Source organism: Hemicordylus capensis, chromosome 16 (genome assembly GCF_027244095.1).
Source record: "Hemicordylus capensis ecotype Gifberg chromosome 16, rHemCap1.1.pri, whole genome shotgun sequence".
NCBI classification, from domain to species: domain Eukaryota; kingdom Metazoa; phylum Chordata; class Lepidosauria; order Squamata; family Cordylidae; genus Hemicordylus; species Hemicordylus capensis.
Genome location: NC_069672.1, coordinates 1,806,478 through 1,824,187, shown reverse-complemented (window position 1 = coordinate 1,824,187; position 17,710 = coordinate 1,806,478). Strand labels below are relative to the sequence as shown.

Sequence of the window (17,710 nt, the reverse complement as noted above, 5' to 3'; positions counted from 1 at the left end):
CACTGTGGCTGGGAATTATGGGAGTTGTCGTCCAAAGACAGCTGGGGGGGTGGGGGCTAAGTTGAGCAGGCCTGCTCTAGATCATGACACGTCTCATCCCGAGGCAGACCACCACTCCATCCGTCCCAGGACTGTCCGCTCTGACTGGCAGCAGTACTCTCTTGGCCGTCCCAAGAGAGATCCTTTTTAACTGGGTATGCCGTAGATCGAATATGCACACAAAGGAGTGCTCTGCTACTGAGCTATAGGCCCTCAGTACTACTACTACTACCACCATGAATATTTCACTATGGCGGATATTTCTCCGTATACACAGTCACTGCTCCCCCTGAGCCCGACCATCCCCAACAGGCAGCAGCGCTCTAGGTTCTTTTCTAGCCCTGTTACCCAAGAGTTTTTTTTTAACTGGAAACGCTTCCCTTTGTTTCTAAACCCCAATATAGCCAAGTTCATGCCACTGAAATAAATGCACGTCTTCCTCTTCTTCATCACCGGCCTCCATTCTCTCCTCTGTATCAGACTGTGAATTCCTAGGGGCAGGGACTTGTATTCTGTAGAGCAACCCTTCCCCATCAACAGTGCAATTCCCTCTGCTTATTGGTTAAAGCATTTACGTCACGCCTTTGCATCTTGCAGAAAATTCACCAGACAGCTAACCATATTGAAAATGACATGCAAAATAGAAGGGGGGGAAAAGCGGTAAGCTTGAAACAGCAGCCAGTAATTCTGGATCCACACCGGATGTCATAGGAAGACAAAGGCCCGCCAAGGAACATCGGAAGCTGCCTTCTACTGAGTCAGAACCTTGGTCCGTCTAGCTCAGCGTTGTCAGCACAGACTGGCAGCAGCTTTCTCCAAGGTTGCAGGCAGGAATCTCTCTCAGCCCGATCTTGGAGATGCTGCCAGGGAGGGAACTGGGAACCTCAGATGCTCTTCCCAGATTGGCCCCATCCCCTGAGGGGAATCTCTTACAGATATAGTATCCCATTCATAGGCAAACCAGGGGTGGACCCTGCTTAGTAACGGGAACAATTCATGCTTGCTACCTAATAGTGCAGCGGGCAAGCAACTTGACTAGCAAGCCAGAGGTGGCCGGTTCGAATCCCCGCTGGTATGTTCCCCAGGCTATGGGAAACACCTCTATCGGGCAGCAGCAATATAGGAAGATGCTGAAAGGCATCATCGTCTCACACTGTGTGGGAAGAGGCCATGGTCAACCCCTCCTGTATTCTACCAGAGACAACCACAGGGCTCTGTGGGCGCCAGGAGTTGACACTGACTCGATGGCACACTTTACCTTTTACCACAAGACCAGCACACCTCTGCAGAGGGAGTTCTGCAATGCTGGGGCCACCACACACAGAGCCCTGCTTCCTCCTGCCGAAATCTAGAGCATGCACAGGTAGCTGAGCCTCCAAGGAAGACCAGAAAAGGCTCGCAGATACACACAAACACACACGCTGGGGATGGAACCTACATGTGGCTTGATCACTGGAGCTGTAGATCCTACATCAGGGATTCCAGGCATACTAGGCTCGCTTCATAATAATGCAGGCTGCTTCTCCCCAGCCCTGTCAACGAGCCTTTGCATTCTGCACATTAGTGTCTCTGCCAACCCACACTGATCGCATTAAAGCATTGCCATTTTTTTTAAAAAAGACAGTATCATCTCATAAACCCAACATCCATCTGCCTTGTCTAGCACAGGAAAAGCCGAATCCCTAGCGAAAAGTTCAGACGCTTTATTCTCTGTGGCACAAAGAAAAGAAAACCAAAATAACTTCGTGCTAATAAAGATGACCCTAATCAAATCATCCGTCCAGGGCGGTGTGAGATTTGGTCAATTAATTATTAAATGAAGCCATCAAAACTGTATCGATCAGCTCATACAGGAACCCGATTAACTGTTCAGTTGATTGGCATTGATTCAGTTAGCCAACTGGATCTCATGCAGTGAATGGACGAGACCCATTCACACGTTCTGTTCAACACTCGTACCACAAGCGTACACCACACACAGGGACAGATCTGTACACAGGTATGGTGATTCACATGTTATGTTGAACGCAGGTACAGAAGTCGGCTTCCTATTTCTATTGCACATTTGAAAGGCCAGTAGCCAAGCTCACTTTAAAAACAAACCCAGGTACAGTCATTTGCACAGAAACAAGTGTACATATATCTGTACACTTGTACAACATAATGTCTGAATTGGGCTACTGTGGTTTCTCCAATCCGGAGATAGTCCCAAACTTGACAAGAACAAAACATACAGACACCGCCTCAAGGAAGAGGGGGCCCTCCGAGGAGGAGATGGGGCAGAGAGTCAGGGAGAAGAGCCGGATTAGGAGGCCCCAAACTCCGAAGTCCCAAGGACACAACTGCTCTCCAATTCAGAGGAATCTCCCAAAATCCTCCTGACCCTGATGGATGCTCCCGGTGGCTGCCTGAGCAGATGCCTGGAAAATTGGGGAGGAACCCATTTAAAGACCAAAGCTGGAAGAAGTAGAGGTAAGCCATCTCGCCTGAAAATGGAGCAGTTTGGAGAGAAACACTCTTGGAACCACGTCACCTTTTGCAAGAAGTGTGAGCACTGTAAGATATTCCCCTTAGGGGATAATGGGGCCGCTCTGGGAAGAGCATCCAGGTCCCAAGTTCCCTCCCTGGCAGCATCTCCAAGATAGGGCTGAGAGAGATTCCTGCCTGCAACCTTGGAGAAGCCGCTGCCAGTCTGTGAAGACAACACTGAGCTAGATAGACCAAAGGTCTGACTCAGTATATGGCAGCTTCCTACGTTCCTATCACATCAACAGTTGTGGCAAGCCAGCATGCCTGGATACAACATCTCCAGTTTCCGAACTCTGAACAGGCAGCTTCATAGGCTAGCATTCCGTCTTCCACCTCACAACCCAAGCCACAGGAATCCTGCTGTCAGGGACCCTACGCACCCATCTAACCAGCCCTAGTTAGGAAATTCAGCCCGGTGCACCCTGGGCACAGAATCAGAGAAGACAAACAGCCCTGGTACCCTGCACATATTCTTTGGAGACTCTTTTTGACACTTCAGTGCATTTGGAAATGAGGAGGAACTAGAAGGCAGCGGGGGAAGCACAAACAGAAAATCCAAATAATTATCACCTGGCAATCTCGAGAGCTCTCGCCTCACCTGTGACCAATGGGGGCCCCTATCTCTGTTCCCAGGGAAGACACAGGAGATCTTCCCACCACTTATTACTACTTCCAGGGGTCAAGGGGCCCCACTGCAGCATCCACTGCCAGTACCAAGGAGAACCTGCCAAAAGCAGAGAGGCCAATTTACTTTACTTTGCCAGGTGGGCAGGATGCTCAGGGTCTGCTGAGATTCACGGCGGAATCAGAAAGCTGGCTTCGTTTAGAGCCAATCTGGATAAAGTGCATGGGAGAAAGAGGAGAGCGGTTTGCAAGAACAGGATGCTTCTGGATGGTCAAAGATGGTGGAGCTGGTCACAGGCGGAAGTGCAACAGGTAGGGGAAGACAGGGAAGGCTCTGAAGGTTAGGGGCAAAGTTGCAACGGAGCCATAGCTGAAAGTCTGGCAACGTTGGCTCCAGCCCACTTCTCACTCCCACACAAAGAAGGGGTTCCTCCTTCCTTGGGGGTTATCCCCTGACATGCACCTGAACTGCTGCTCACACCCATCTGCTTGTGTCTAGGCTTCCACGCAGGAGTGAGCATCGTGCTCAGGGACAGAGGAGTGAAATCTAACCAAAATCGCAACCAGTAACACAACACACATTTCTGTGCCATATTGACCGGAAGGCTACTCAAATCAAGAGATGCTTGCTACCTCCACGGGAGACAAGCTACTGATCATATTCAAGTGCGCCATCAATAAGACCTCAGCGATCCAGCGATCTGTTGCCGATTCCTCCTGCATTAACAAACTGGTGCCATCGCTGTGCAGGTTTTTGAGAGCCCCGTCAGCAATTCCGCTTTAGCAGGTCTCTTCTGCACCCGACCCGAGCTTCTGGCAACGGAAACGCAGCCTACACTCAACGCAGCCTACACACAAGAGATGCGAGGCTGAAGTGTGGATTATTATTTCTTAACAACCTGCAAGCACACTGGCGGGGGGTGGGGGGAGGTTTGCAAGCGAAACTGTAGAAAGAGTCTCCTGCCAGACCGCGATTGATTTCAGCAAAGCGGCCAAAAGGCCAACAAAATTGCTCTGAGGCAGATCCAACCTCTGGGCCTCTGGTCAACTATGCCTGCACGGGCGGTGCACGCCAGCTCCTTCGAATGGCCACGGAGAGCCTCCCTTCTACACACAAGGAAGACGTGCCTTCTTCCAGGACTCTGAATTTCTGCAAAACAGCCCACTTGCCTCCAAGAGAAGTCAGGAAAAAGGAGGAACTGAAGGGAATATCAGAGAGGGCAATTGCTGTTCTTTGACACAGGACCACAGTGAATTAAGCCATTCACATTAATGCAGGCCTTGGCAACTTTTCTGTGAATCTAGGAGCCAGCCCCCAAATTTGGAAGCCAGACAATGGACATAGGAACACAGGAAGCTGCCTTATCCCGAGTCAGACCCTTGGTCCATCTAGTTCAGTATTGTCTACACTGACTGGCAGCAGTTCTCCAAGGATTCAGGTAGGAGTCTCTTTTAGCCACATCTGGAGATGCTGCCAGGGAGGGAACCTAGAACCTAGATGCTCTTCCCAGAGCAGCTCCATCCCCTAAGGGGAATATCTTACAGTGCTCATACATGTTGTCTCCCATTCAAATGCAAATCAGGGCAGACCCTGCTTAGCAAAGGGGACAAGTCATGCTTGTCACCACAAGACCAGCTCTCCTCCCCAAGAGCAGACACTCTTATCACTGGGGGAGTTATGGCTTCTCCCCCAAGTTGTGTCAGAAGATAAATGGATTATGATCTGATTTTGCATATTTATTTGACTTCTGTTTAGTCAACAATACTAAAAAACCAAGTTGAATTTATTTCAGAGGATGTATAAGTATGGGGGGAAAATATTTTTCCCAACAGCCAAAGTATTTGAACTAAGAAACTGAAAAGAAAAAGTCAATACAAGCACACTTAAAGTGCCTTGGGAAATTATTTGTACTGGAACACTTGCAAATATCTTAAGACATGACAATTCAATAGCACGCATTTCCCTTGCATTATTTAAATTTTGAGGGGGGAAATTAAGGTGGTGAAAATGGTTAACACCTAATTTTAGCACACCAAAAGAGCTGCGTGTTTAGGGAGAGAGATATTTCCTAGGAACAAGCACCTGGAGGGAAAAAAATCTTTTAAACATTTTAAGTCTGGAATTACTTGATTTGATGAATATCGCACCCATTCAGCATGTTGCTAATTAATGTTATGAAATAATGCAGTTTTAGACATTTTCCATGGAAAAATATAGTAGTGGAAAATTGCCCGTCCAACTTCACTTATGCCGAGAAGTGGTAGGAATTGCTTTTCCAAAGCAGGAGTTCAAATGCTTGAATACCCAGATGTTTCTGGACAACAACATTCCATCATCCTCAAAGGCCCACAATAACCTTTAGCCATTGTGGCTGGGGACGATGGGAGTTGTAGTCCAACTACATCGGCCACTGCAGCGGGAGATGATGGGAGTTGTAGTCCAACCACATTGGGGTACCTAGGCTTGGTAACTGAGGTGCCAAAGGACCAGATCCTGACGTTCATTTGTTTTTAATTGAGTTTGTTTTAATTGTTTTTATTTTATGCGGTGTTTAAGTTGCTATATTGTCTTAAACATTATATTACTTTTACTGTTGTGAGCCACCCCAAAGCAGTATTGTACTGGTATAAATATTTTAATAATAAATAATAATAATAAAGTTGGGGGCTATTGCTTAGTCAGGACCTCGCATCCATTTTGCCCGGCTGTTGAGCAAAGGTGGCATTCTGAAAGCTGACACAGAACGATATCTAACACAGAACAATATCTTGCAAGTCCCTGGTTCAAATCTCCTCACAAACACACTCCCACTGGGAAAGATCCAGGAACAGAATCATAGTTACTTTTAGCAGGAGGACTAGCTAAAAAATTGCAACACAGTGTGCAAGCTTTTGAGATCCACAGAGCTCCGCTTCAATGTTAAAAGCCAAGTGATGGAGCAAAAGAGGAGAGAGAAGTTGCTGTTAGAGGACAAGGTAGAAGACGCTCTGCCTACAACACATTACAATCTTTAGAGAAACATAGGAAGCTGCCATATACTGAATCAGACCATAGCTCCATCTAGCTCAGGATTGTGTACCCAGACTGGCAGCGGTTTCTCCAAGGGTGCAGGCAGGAGTCTCTCTCAGCCCTATCTTGGAGATACTGCCAGGGAGGGAATGTGGAGCCTAGATGCTCTTCCCAGAGCGACTCCATCCCCCAAGAGGGGAGTATCTTCCAGTGTTCACTCTTCTAGTCTCCCATTCATATGCAACCAGGGTGGACCCTGCTTAGCTAAGGGGACAAGTCATGCTTGCTACCACAAGACCAGCTCTCCTCTGGGTGTTCCTGGGTGCCAGTTATGGGGAAACTAGGTTCATTTGTTCAAAGAATGAACAAAAAATTGCATCAAGCATACTAAGACAAAAGAATGGATGGTCTGCCTCTGAGAATATAAAAGCCAACAGTTATTGAGGTCTGTCCTTAGCACTAAGCAGGGCTTTTCTTTATAACTTACCCTTCATACAAGTTTTTTCATGAAAAGAAAATGTCATTAAAAATACCCGACAGACCAGGATGAAACAGCAGAACTATACAGCATCAAAGCCATCTCAGAAAAGGTGAAAAGATGAAATGTTAAAACTGTGGAAATGGCAGGTAATAATTCAGGAAAGAAAAAAAGGTGGTTTTCGCAAAACTTGAGCTGAATCTCACTAGGCCAGGGGATTCTCTCATTCTCAGCTCCACCCAGCCTGCAACGCAGAGGAATCAAAATCCCCGTCTACTTCCAGAGGCTGTTGCAAAGAGATCTGAATGCCTGCAATGTGTGACATAAATGCTAATTTTGATTATTTATCAGTATTCTTTCTTCCTGCAGCCAGAATAGGGGATGTGGACAGAGTTGTGGATTTCTAGAAACACGCAAACTGGAAAATTTTCTGGATATTTTCCCAGAAAGGTTTCCTGGAAAATTTTTCCAGAAAAAATGTTCCAGGCAAATTCCCCCCTCATTTGCATTTCCCCTCCTTAAAAACTCACTATTCAAAGTGTTCTAATGTCCTAAACAGTGGTCAGATTTGGTATGTTGTTTGACCTATTTATTCCGTTAATTTCTTGTCACTTTATCTCTAAAGATTTTCAAGTAGCCAAGCAGAAGTTTTGGAAACTGAAAATTTTCCAGGGGAAAATACATTGGGGAAATGTTCTGATGGTGGATCTCTTTGCAGCTGGGAGTGATAGGGACAGGTTAGAACCAAAAATGTTTGTCTAGAGAGGTGGCAGGCAGTTTGCCAGTGGCCCTGACAAGAAAGCACTGATGGGCAATTTCCTGCAAAGAGCTTGCCCACAATAGTTTAAAATGCTCTGGGGAGTTCCATGCAGAGGAGGCTAAAATCAGGGCACCCCCCCCCCAGGAAACAATGGGGCTGGCTAGCTGTGGAGATTTCAGAAAAGAAGGAGACACAGCAAAATGCAAGGCCTGCTCCTGGAACAGGTAAAGGGTGCCGTCAAGTCGATGTCGACTCTTGGCGCCCACAGAGCCCTGTGGTTGTCTTTGGTAGAATCCAGGAGGGGCTGACCATTGCCTCTTCCCGCACAGTGTGAGATGATGCCTTTCAGCATCTTCCTAGATCGCTGCTGCCCATTATAGTACCAGCGGGGATTCGAACCGGCAACCTTGTTAGTCAAGCATTTTCCTGCTGCGCCAGTTAAGGTGGCTATTCCTGGAGCAGCCTCGCCACTAAAGAGCAGCAAACCAACAAAGCAGCCTATTTTGATTGCTGATGAGAAATATTTATACACCACTTTTCAACAAAAGGAAGTCCTCAAAGCAGTTCTCCGAACCCCATGGTGTGACCGGCAGGGGATGCACATTTCTAAAGCCTGGCAGGACGGAAGCCCCTGGGGCGCCCTTGTCGGTCAGGGCTGGCCCACATATACTGCAGGTGGAAAGGTTATGCATGCCCCAGTCTGCAAGCATAGGTTCCTTTTCCTCAGAGGAGTAAAGGCAGGAATTCACTTCCATGAGAGGAAGAGGAAGGGGAACATTGTTGGGATGGGGGCTCAAGCCACAGAGAGTCAAGCCGACGCCTCTCTGCAGAGCTCTGCCCCTTGGCCTGTCTAGAACCGGCTCTGGGTTCCATCTCTTGGTCACACTTGCACGTGACAGGATGCTGGGAAGGGGCTTCCAAATCAAGGCATCCAAATCAATGTTACATAGGAAGCTGCCTACAGTCAGAGCTGTAGTTCTGGAGCTCTGGATCTGAGTTTTAATTGGTTAATCCAGGTGTTCCCAACCAGTAGTACTCCAGCTGTTGCTAAACTTCAGCTCCCATCATACTCAGCCACAGTGGCCAAAGGGATGATGGGAGTTGTAGTCTAACATCTGGGGACCCAAGCAGAGAACCCCTGGGCAACTCTTTGAGGTGTGGCTCCAATGGGATTCCAAGACGCCTTGGAAGGGTTTCAACTTGGCTCTGCCGGTGATTCTGTCAGTGCTCTGGTATAAACTGGGAATAATGAACTCACTAGAGCAGTAGACACAATCACTCCTAAGCATCCTCTCCGACCACTGTTCCCTCTAAGGCGTGCTCATGCTCACAGGTTTTTGGATGTCTGCTCAGCTCATTTTAGATCCCGCTCAGGAAGGCCCCATTCTGAATGCAGATGCACACAAACTGCCTTGATACTGCCACCCAGAACAAAACTCATTCTGCACAGAGATGAAAAAAATTAGGAGGACCACGGTCTTGGACCTGCTTCAGAATTATGCCCGTGGCATTTGGAAGAATTACAGGACCTAAAGCAGTGAGTTGACTACTAGAGCGCAAATGGAGAAAGACTCAACTTGAATCCGACAGGTTACAACATAAAAAACATCTGAAGATCTTTGCGCTCTAGCAATGCACGTGATAAAGAAGCAATACTTTTCTGCCTGCATCACACACACACAAGTTCATGTCCAGTGGAGTGGTCTAGGGTTGTGAGAGGGCTAGTATGAGACCCTCCCCCTTGAATCCAAATTCAGAACCACTGTTTACCCGCTGTGATGCTTTCAATGATTTTTTCGCAGACAAAATCTCTCGTATTTGGGCTGAACTGGATTCAACCATTAGGGCAAAGTCTGTTATGGAGGTATCCAGCACAACTCCTCTTATGTGGTCAGACTAGATCACTTCCAGTTTGTGACTCCTGAGGATGTGGACAAGCTGTTTCGGACTACTGTGCGTCCTAGCACCTGCTCTCTTGACCCTTGCCCAATGTGGGTTATTTTATCTAACAATCCGATTGTCGGAGAGAGTCTGGTAAACATCATAAATGCTTCTCTGAGGGAGAGTAGGATGCCTCCTTATCTTAATGACCCTACTTGAAAAAACCTACATTGGACCCCTCAAGCAACTATCGGCCCTTCTCTGATCTCCCATGGTTGGACAAGGTGATTGAGAGGGTGGTGGCCTCTCAGCTCCAGGCCTGGAGGAACCAAATTATCTATACCCATTTCAAACTGGCTTTCGGGCAGGCTATGGGGTGGTGACTGCTTGCTCGGTCTGATGGATGATCTCCAATTAGCTATTGTCAGGGGAGTGTGACTCTGCTAATTCTTTTGGATCTCTCGGCAGCTTTCAATACCATCGGCCATGGTATCCTTCTGGGTTGCCGGAGGGAGGTGAAATTAAGGGGCACTGTTCTACAATGGTTCCGTTCCTAACTCTCGGGTAGATTCCAGATGGTGGAGACTGTTGTTCTGCAAGGCGAGAGTTACTATATGGAGTTCCACAAGGCCCCATACTATCCCCAATGCTCTTTAACACCTACATGAAACCGCTGGGAGACAGCATCAGGAGATTTGGTGCAGGGTGTTATCAATATGCTGATGTACCAAATCTCTTTCTCCCTATCAACTTCGTCAGGAAATGGCATAACTTCCTTAAATGCCTACCTGGAGATGGTAATGGGCTGGATGAGGGATAACAAACTGAAGTTGAATCCAAATAAGATGAAGGTACTGATTGTGGGGGGGGTCAAGACCAGAGAGATGGTTTAGATCTGCCTGTTCTGGATTATACTCCCCCTGAAAGATCAGATACGAAGCTTGGCAGTGCTTCTGGAGCCAAAACTCTCTCTGGTTTCTCAGGTTCAGGCAGTGACGTAAGAACATAAGAACAGCCCTGCTGGATCAGGCCCAAGGCCTATTGAGGCCAGCATCCTGTTTCACACAGTGGCTCACCTGATACCTCTGGGAAGTCCACAGGTAAGAGCACGCCCTCTCAATTGCTGTTGATCCCCTGCAAGAGGAGCGCTTTTTATCAGCTTCAGCTGGTATGTCGACTACGCCCATTTCTGGAGGTAAATGACTTTAAAACAGCAGTACATATGCTGGTGACCTGCAGGCTTGACTACTGTAATGCACTCTACATGGGGCTACCTTTGTTTTGGAAACGACAACTGGTGCAGAATGCGACAGCCAGGTTGGTATCTGGGACGACCCAAAGGGACCATATAACACTGATTCTGGAAGAATTGCACTGGTTGCCAATACATTTCCAAGTGAAATACAACATGCTGGTCATTACCTATAAAGCCCTGAACAGTTTAGGTCCAGGCTACTTAAGAGAATGCCTCCTTTGTCATGAACCCTGCCGCCTATTAAGATCATCTGGGGAGGTCTGATTACTGTTGTTACCAGCTTGCCTAGGGGCAACTCAGGGCCGGGCCTTCTCTGTGGCTCCCCCTGGGCTTTGGAATGCGCTCCCTGTCAAGATAAGAGCTTCTCCATCTCTGCTTGCTTTTAAAAAGACCCTTAAGACACACCTGTTTTCTCAGGCTTTTAATTAAAGTTAATGTTACACTGTTTAACTGTTTTTATCCTGTGAAATTAGTTTAATTGTTTCACTCTGTGAATTGTTTTTAATTGTTTTTATTCTGTGAACTTGTGGTGTTTGTTTTTTTAAGTTGTAATCTGCATTGTGTACATTGCCTAGATATGTATCTATCAGGCAGTATACAAATATGACAGATAAATAAATAAGAAGGAAAAAAACTGTTCTCAAGCCAACAGCAACCTCTTTTTCATTTGGCAGCACCTTTTTAAAATTAGAAATCACATTGGAAGAAGCATTCCTCTCCTGTGCATGTGAAAGAAAAATGGGAATGCCTCTTCTAAAAAAGCATTTGCCACCCGCAGTTTTTGTAAGGACTTATCTTAAAAGATGTATTGCTTTTAATCTATCTGCTGCCTGATTGATCAGGGGCACCTTGAAAGTTAGAGATATCCAGTTAATTAATCTCACTGATTTATCAATCTAACATTGCAGTCCTAAATACCAGCCTTCTCTAGCAGCTATTCTTGTGTAGGAAACACACTGGTGCTGGTGCACATGTTGACAGCCTCAGTGAGTCAACACAGTCCATATCTGTGACTTTTCAGACATCTCCAGCATGCAAATTCACCACGTTCTGGACATTCCTTTCCACACAGAAGATCAACAGTTGGATCCTCTGCAAAATGCATTAGCAGAGGATCAGGGTGGCAAAGAATATTGCAAACCTAGCAGCCAGGACTGCAAAAGCAATTTAACCAATCCCCCCCCCCCCCATTCACGCTGAAGTCCACGCCCCCTCTCTTTACCTCGAGGTCTGCACACACACACACACACACACACACAGTAGTACCAGCAAAGGAATTGGTGCTGTGGGGGGAACAAGGAGGCGTCAAAGGGACCAGGCAGGCAGGCAGGCTTGTCTTGCAACCTCAACCAAAAGGGAGATTTTAATAATGATGATGATGTTACAGGACCTGGGCGAACGAGAAATCAACCCAAATTGGTCCTTCTTTTGCGCGCGCGCACATACACAGAGGCAAGAAAGAAAGAAAGAAATCCGACATTGACATCTCTGGCAAGAGAGTGGAGCAAGGGCCCCGTGGCAGATGTTTGCCAGAGGGGATGAGTCCTTGAGCACTGCTGGGGCGGGGGGGAGAACCCACCGCCCCATTAAAATCTAGCCTGCATGCAAAACTTACAAGGCGATGGGGAGAGGAGGAAGCGAGAAGGCGGCTCACGCACTGCCGCCTGAGACCGGCAGAAGGAGAGGGGGACCCCCCGCCCCAATACAGAATGGAGACCCCACCCCTCCCGGCGCCAAGAAGAGGCAGTGGGTTGCGCGCGGAAGGGCCGTCGCTGCAGAAGGCGGGGGTCCCCCCAACCGAGGAGCGCCCCAAGAAGCGCGTGGGGGGGGGGGAGATAAAGGAAGACAGAAGGGGGGGGAGCTAGAGGTCTGCGCAGCCCCCGGCCCCTGCCCGGCGAGGAGGCGGCTGCTGCTGCTGCCCTCCCTTGATGCTGCCGAGCGAGGACGCGCGCCCTCGGGGGTCGACCCATGCGGGGCTCTGGGGACAAGGCGGGCGCCGCGCAGGGGTGGGTGGGGGCGCTGATCTTACCCGGGGGGCCTGGGTGCTGGGTCGGGGCGCGTTGCCGCTGCTGCTGCTGCTACGGCTGGCTGGCTGGCCTCCCTTCCACTCGCGCGTCTCGCTGCCTGCCCGGGCTGGGCGGGGACGGGGCGGGCAAGCGCATGCTGCTTACGGCTCTCCTCTCGCTCTCTCCCCGCCCACAACCAGGATCGGGTCCTCTGGAGCCTGGAAGAGGACGCCCGTCTTGCCCGCGGTGCCAGTCCCGGCGCCCCTCTCCTAGGCGCTTTGGGGAGAACAGCCGGGGGGGGACCCCCGCTTTGCCCTCTCTAACGCCTCGCGCTTCTTCCTTTTTTGGGAGAGGGGGGCTCTACTCTAGTCGACCCCCGGCGGAAGATGGCGATGGCGCACCGGGAGGCGCGCGGGGGGGGTGGTGCCCGCGACGGCCCCTCTGCAGCCGCTATCAATCATCAAGCCTGCTGGGTGGAGCGCGGGGGGTGGGGGTGCGCCAGGGAAAGGGTGCCTCTGAGCAGCTACAGAGTGCCTGCTCGGCGCCCGTCTCCTGGTCGCCGCACTCGCGCAGGGTTCGACTTGAGGAGGGGGGGCGATCATCGGGGGGAGGGGCCCCCAAGGAAACCCACCACAAGCTCCACGCCCTGACCTCCACAGCCGGCCGCAAGAGATTGGGCGGGGGGGGGGGGGTTGGAGATACGGTTGCTGCTGCTGCTGCTGCTGCTGCCGCCGCCCCCTCCCCGTAAATCGAGCGCCGGGCAGACTGCAGCCCCTCCCCACCCCCCCAGCTCTGAACGAGGCTGCCACACCATCCCCCGCGACGCCGCCCCCCCCCCCCACACACACACAGGAGGACGCGACCTTCTACACGAGCCAGGCCCTCGGTGTCCATCTCTCGCTCCGGATCCTCGACCCGGACTGGCGGCGGCGGCAGCTTCTCCCAGGTGTCAGCAGCAGCCTCTCCCAGCCCTACCTGGTCCGGAGATGCTGCCAGGGAGGGACCGAACCCGGGACCTCCCGCCGGCCAAGCAGAGGCTCTGCCACTGAGCCCACTGAGACTTACTCCCCGGGAGAAGCAGCCAGGATCCAAACGCCCCCCCCCCCCGGGTGGCTGCAGTGCTCTTAAACGCCCTTCCTTGGGAGCCAGCCCTGGGGAGCTGGGTGGCCTCAGCGTGCGGAGGGTCAGGCTCTGCCAGTCTGGTGTTGCTGAAGGCACTCAGAGGGCATCTAGTCCAGCCTCCCTGCCGCCGCTGCTGCTGCTGCAGAGAACCCCACCCCTCCAACATCAGTCTCCCCCCACCCCAGGCCTGTCTGAGTTCCCAGCTGGCAGAGCCCTGTGTGTTCCACACCCCACCCCAGCCACCCTCCACTGGTCAGTGGTCAGCAGCTGGGCAGCCCCTGTGCAAAATCTGTCCACAGCTGCAAGCAAGGTCACGCCCCCCACCCAAAGCAGGGGCTGGCTGCAGCAACAGGGCACTTCAAGTTGGCACCGTGACCCGGTGGCTTTTTGCAGCGTGGCCCTTCGCAGTGGCTGACCAGGGATGTTGGGAGAAGGGAACATAGGAAGCTGCCATAAACTGAGTCAGACTATCAGGTCTATCTAGCTCAGTATTGTCTACACAGACTGGCAGCGGCTTCTCCCAGGTTGCAGGCAGGAGTCTGTCTCAGCCCTCTCTTGGAGATGCTGCCAGGGAAGGAACTTGGAACCTCAGATGCTCTTCCCAGAGTGGCTCCGTCCCCTAAGGGGAATATCTTCTTCCAGTGCTCACACTTCTAGTCTCCCTTTCATACGCAGCCAGGGCGGACCCTGCTTAGCTAAGGGGACAAGTCATGCTTGCTACCACAAGACCAGCTCTCCTCTCTAAGTGGAATTCACATAAAGTCAAGGCTGGGCCAGGAAAGAAATCTCAGAAACAAAGAGGCTGTTTCTTGAACTGCCTTGTTTGTATGCACTGAAGTGACTCCTAAGCCAGGTCAGAAAATGTCCCACCATCTGCCCTCGAGAAATGCCACCACGAGGGAGGCATTTTCTGATTAGGTCCTGCCATGGCATGACTGACCCACATCTCAGGAGACATCCATAATCTGCAGCTGTTTCCCTGTGTGGTCAACCACAAACCTCTAAGAAGTCTCCCAGCAGGACAGCAAGACAAGAGCCCTCTTCCACTACTGCTCCTCAGCAACAGGTATTGTGGCTCCACTTAGACATCATGACATGCTCTTCTCCCCCCACCCCCCGCCCATTAATTTGCTTCTTTTGCTAGAAGCCCAGTTAGATTGTATACCCAAAAGGAGGAAAGGTACCACTAAGTCCAGGAGGATGCCAGCATGGCTAACGGGTACCGTCAAGGAAGCCATAAAAGGGAAGAAGACTTCCTTCCAAAATTGGAAGGCCTGTCCAAACAAAGAGAACAGAAAGGAACACAAACTCTGGCAAAAGAAATGCAAGGTGACAATAAGGGAGGCAAAAAGAGAGTTTGAGGAACATTTAGCCAAAAGTATCAAGGGGAATAACAAAAACTTCTTTAAGTACATCAGAAGCAGGAAACCTGCCAGGGAGGCAGTTGGACCATTAGACAATGAGGGAGTGAAAGGGATTATTAAGGAGGATATGGAGGTTGCAGAGAAGCTGAATGAGTTCTTTGCATCTGTCTTCACGGCAGAGGATACTGAGCATATACCTGTTCCTGAACCAGGCTTTTTAGGGATGGAGGCTAGAGAGCTGAGTCAGATAGAAGTGACAAGGGATGATGTTCTAAACTGTCTGGAAAAACTGAAAGCTAACAAATCGCCAGGGCCGGATGGCATCCATCCAAGAGTCCTCAAAGAACTCAAATGTGAAATTGCTGACCTCCTTGCTAAACTATTTAACTTATCCCTGAAATCAGGTTCTGTACCAGAGGACTGGAGAGTAGCAAATGTAAGAATGACTTTCAAGAAGGGATCCAGGGGTGATCCGGGAAATTACAAGCCAGTTAGCCTAACATCAGTTCCAGGCAAATTGATGGAAAGCATCCTCAAGGATAAAATTGTAAAGCACCTAGAAGAACAGGCCCTGCTGGGAGTGAGCCAGCATGGCTTCTGCAAAGGTAAATCTTGCCAGGGGCGTAGCAAGGCTGGAGTGGGCCCAGAGACGAGATTTCAAAATGGGCCCCCAGACCCTCAAAGTCCAGGGCCTCCGCACACCCCAGGCCCCCAAGGATTTAAGTCTGATATTTCAAAATAAGCATGCTGCCTGGAAATACATTTCACTGAATACACACACACATGTGTCACAATATATAGTGATATGCATTGAGTACTATACATCTGTGCTGCTTTTAATGCCTAGAACACACTAGAAAGACAAATTATTACAATGGGCCCCTCGCTGCAGATTAGCAAAGGAGACTTTCAACCCTGCAGGGTGAGCCTGTGTCTGTTTTCTCAGAATTCTGCACAAATTCAGTCAAGTTCGATTCCAGGAGGTTTTCCACAGGAGGCTTTTAAAGGCCCTTTAACACACATCTGAGGTGCTGCATTCACAGGTGGGCCAGATTGACTCTGAAGTCCCTGCAAGTTATTGGGGAGCAGTTCACACACAAGAAAAATAAAATAAAATAAAATAAAAGCACCACACAGGCTTCACCGTTCTCACTCAGACCTTCTGGGTTGCAAAACAACTTGAACATAAGTGCATTTATCAATGAATGAATAAAATAAATATAATACTGTTTCTTCCAGAAGTTTTTGCAATTTTCTGCCATGAAACAAGCCACTTATAGGACTTTTTAGATAGTTTTTTTCAAGCCAGCAAATTTTCCCAGCTGTTTAAAAATAAATCTTCAGAGACTTCTCAGTCCCCCCCCCCCCATATCAAAGCCCCATGGCAAGCAGATGCCTATATATCTGGGGGGCGGGGGGGGGAAGGGAACCACAAAAAGGAGTTCACACTCTACCTGGCCAAGGCTGGGCTGGGCTGGGGGCAGCAGGGGGTCTTCTGCTGCAGAGACCGGGGTGGCCACTCTGGCTGCCTCCTCCTTCCTTCCTTCCTGGCTGGCTGGGGCCCTACTCGAGTTCAGGCTTCACTGAGGCCTACACGGAGGAGGCCTCCCTGGAAGCCCCGCCCACCTGCCAATCAGCTGAGAGGCGGGAGAAAAGCAGCTCTTGGCAGCTGGGCTGCTGCCTCCATTGCCGGCCAGGAGAATAAGCAGGAGAGAGGAGGGGAAACAGGGTGAGGGGCTGAGGGGCCCTGGGGCTGGGCAGGGGGCAATGGGGAGCCACGTGAGGTGCCTCTGGGGGGCCCCTCCAGGCAGTGGGGCCCCCAGACAACTGCCTCCCCTTGCCCCATCCTTGTTACGCGCCTGAATCTTGCCTCACCAACCTTTTGGACTTCTTTGAGAGTGTCATGGATCGAGGTGATCCAGTTGACATAGTCTACCTGGACTTCCAAAAAGCTTTTGACAAAGTTCCTCATCAAAGACTCCTGAGGAAACTTAGCGGTCATGGGATAAGGGGACAAGTATAGGTGTGGATTGCTAACTGGTTGAAAGACAGGAAACAGAGGGTAGGTATAAATGGAGAGTTTTCACAATGGAGGGAAGTCAGAAGTGGGGTCCCCCAGGGATCTGTACTGGGACCGGTGCCTTTTAATTTATTCATAAATGATCTAGAAGCAGGGGTAAGCGGCGATGTGGCCAGATTTGCAGATGATACCAAACTCTTCCAGGTAGTGAAATCCAAAACGGATTGTGAGGAGCTCCAAAAGGATCTCTCCAAACTGGGGGAGTGGGCGACAAAGTGGCAAATGCGGTTCAGTGTTAGCAAGTGTAAAGTGATGCACATTGGGATGAAAAACCCCAACTTCAAGTATATGCTGATGGGAACCGAGCTGTCGGTGACGGACCAGGAGAAGGATTTTGGGTTTGTGGTGGACAACTCGTTGAAAGTGTCCACTCAATGTGCGGCAGCTGTGAAAAAGGCCAATTCCATGCTAGGGATCATTAGAAAGGGGATTGAAAATAAAACGGCTAACATTATAATGCCCCTATACAAAACTATGGTGCAGCCACACTTGGAGTACTGCATACAATTCTGGTCACCACATCTTAAGAAGGACATTGTAGAACTGGAAAAGGTGCAGAAGA

The 17,710-nt window shown here is 49.9% G+C and overlaps 1 protein-coding gene across 3 annotated transcripts in view; it reads right to left on the bottom strand.

Moving 5' to 3' along the window:
- The window catches only part of GPR153 (G protein-coupled receptor 153), a 50,943-nt gene extending 34,197 nt beyond the window's left edge, over positions 1–16,746 (bottom strand). The window contains exon 1 of one of the 3 annotated variants that reach the window (XM_053281459.1): positions 16,523–16,746. The gene's annotated coding sequence lies outside the window, so the exon portion shown is untranslated. Of the gene's footprint in view, positions 1–12,605; positions 12,716–13,432; positions 13,505–16,522 lie in introns of those variants that run through there. The other 2 variants (XM_053281461.1, XM_053281460.1) reach the window with 2 other exon arrangements.
- Positions 16,747–17,710: the final 964 nt, after the last annotated feature.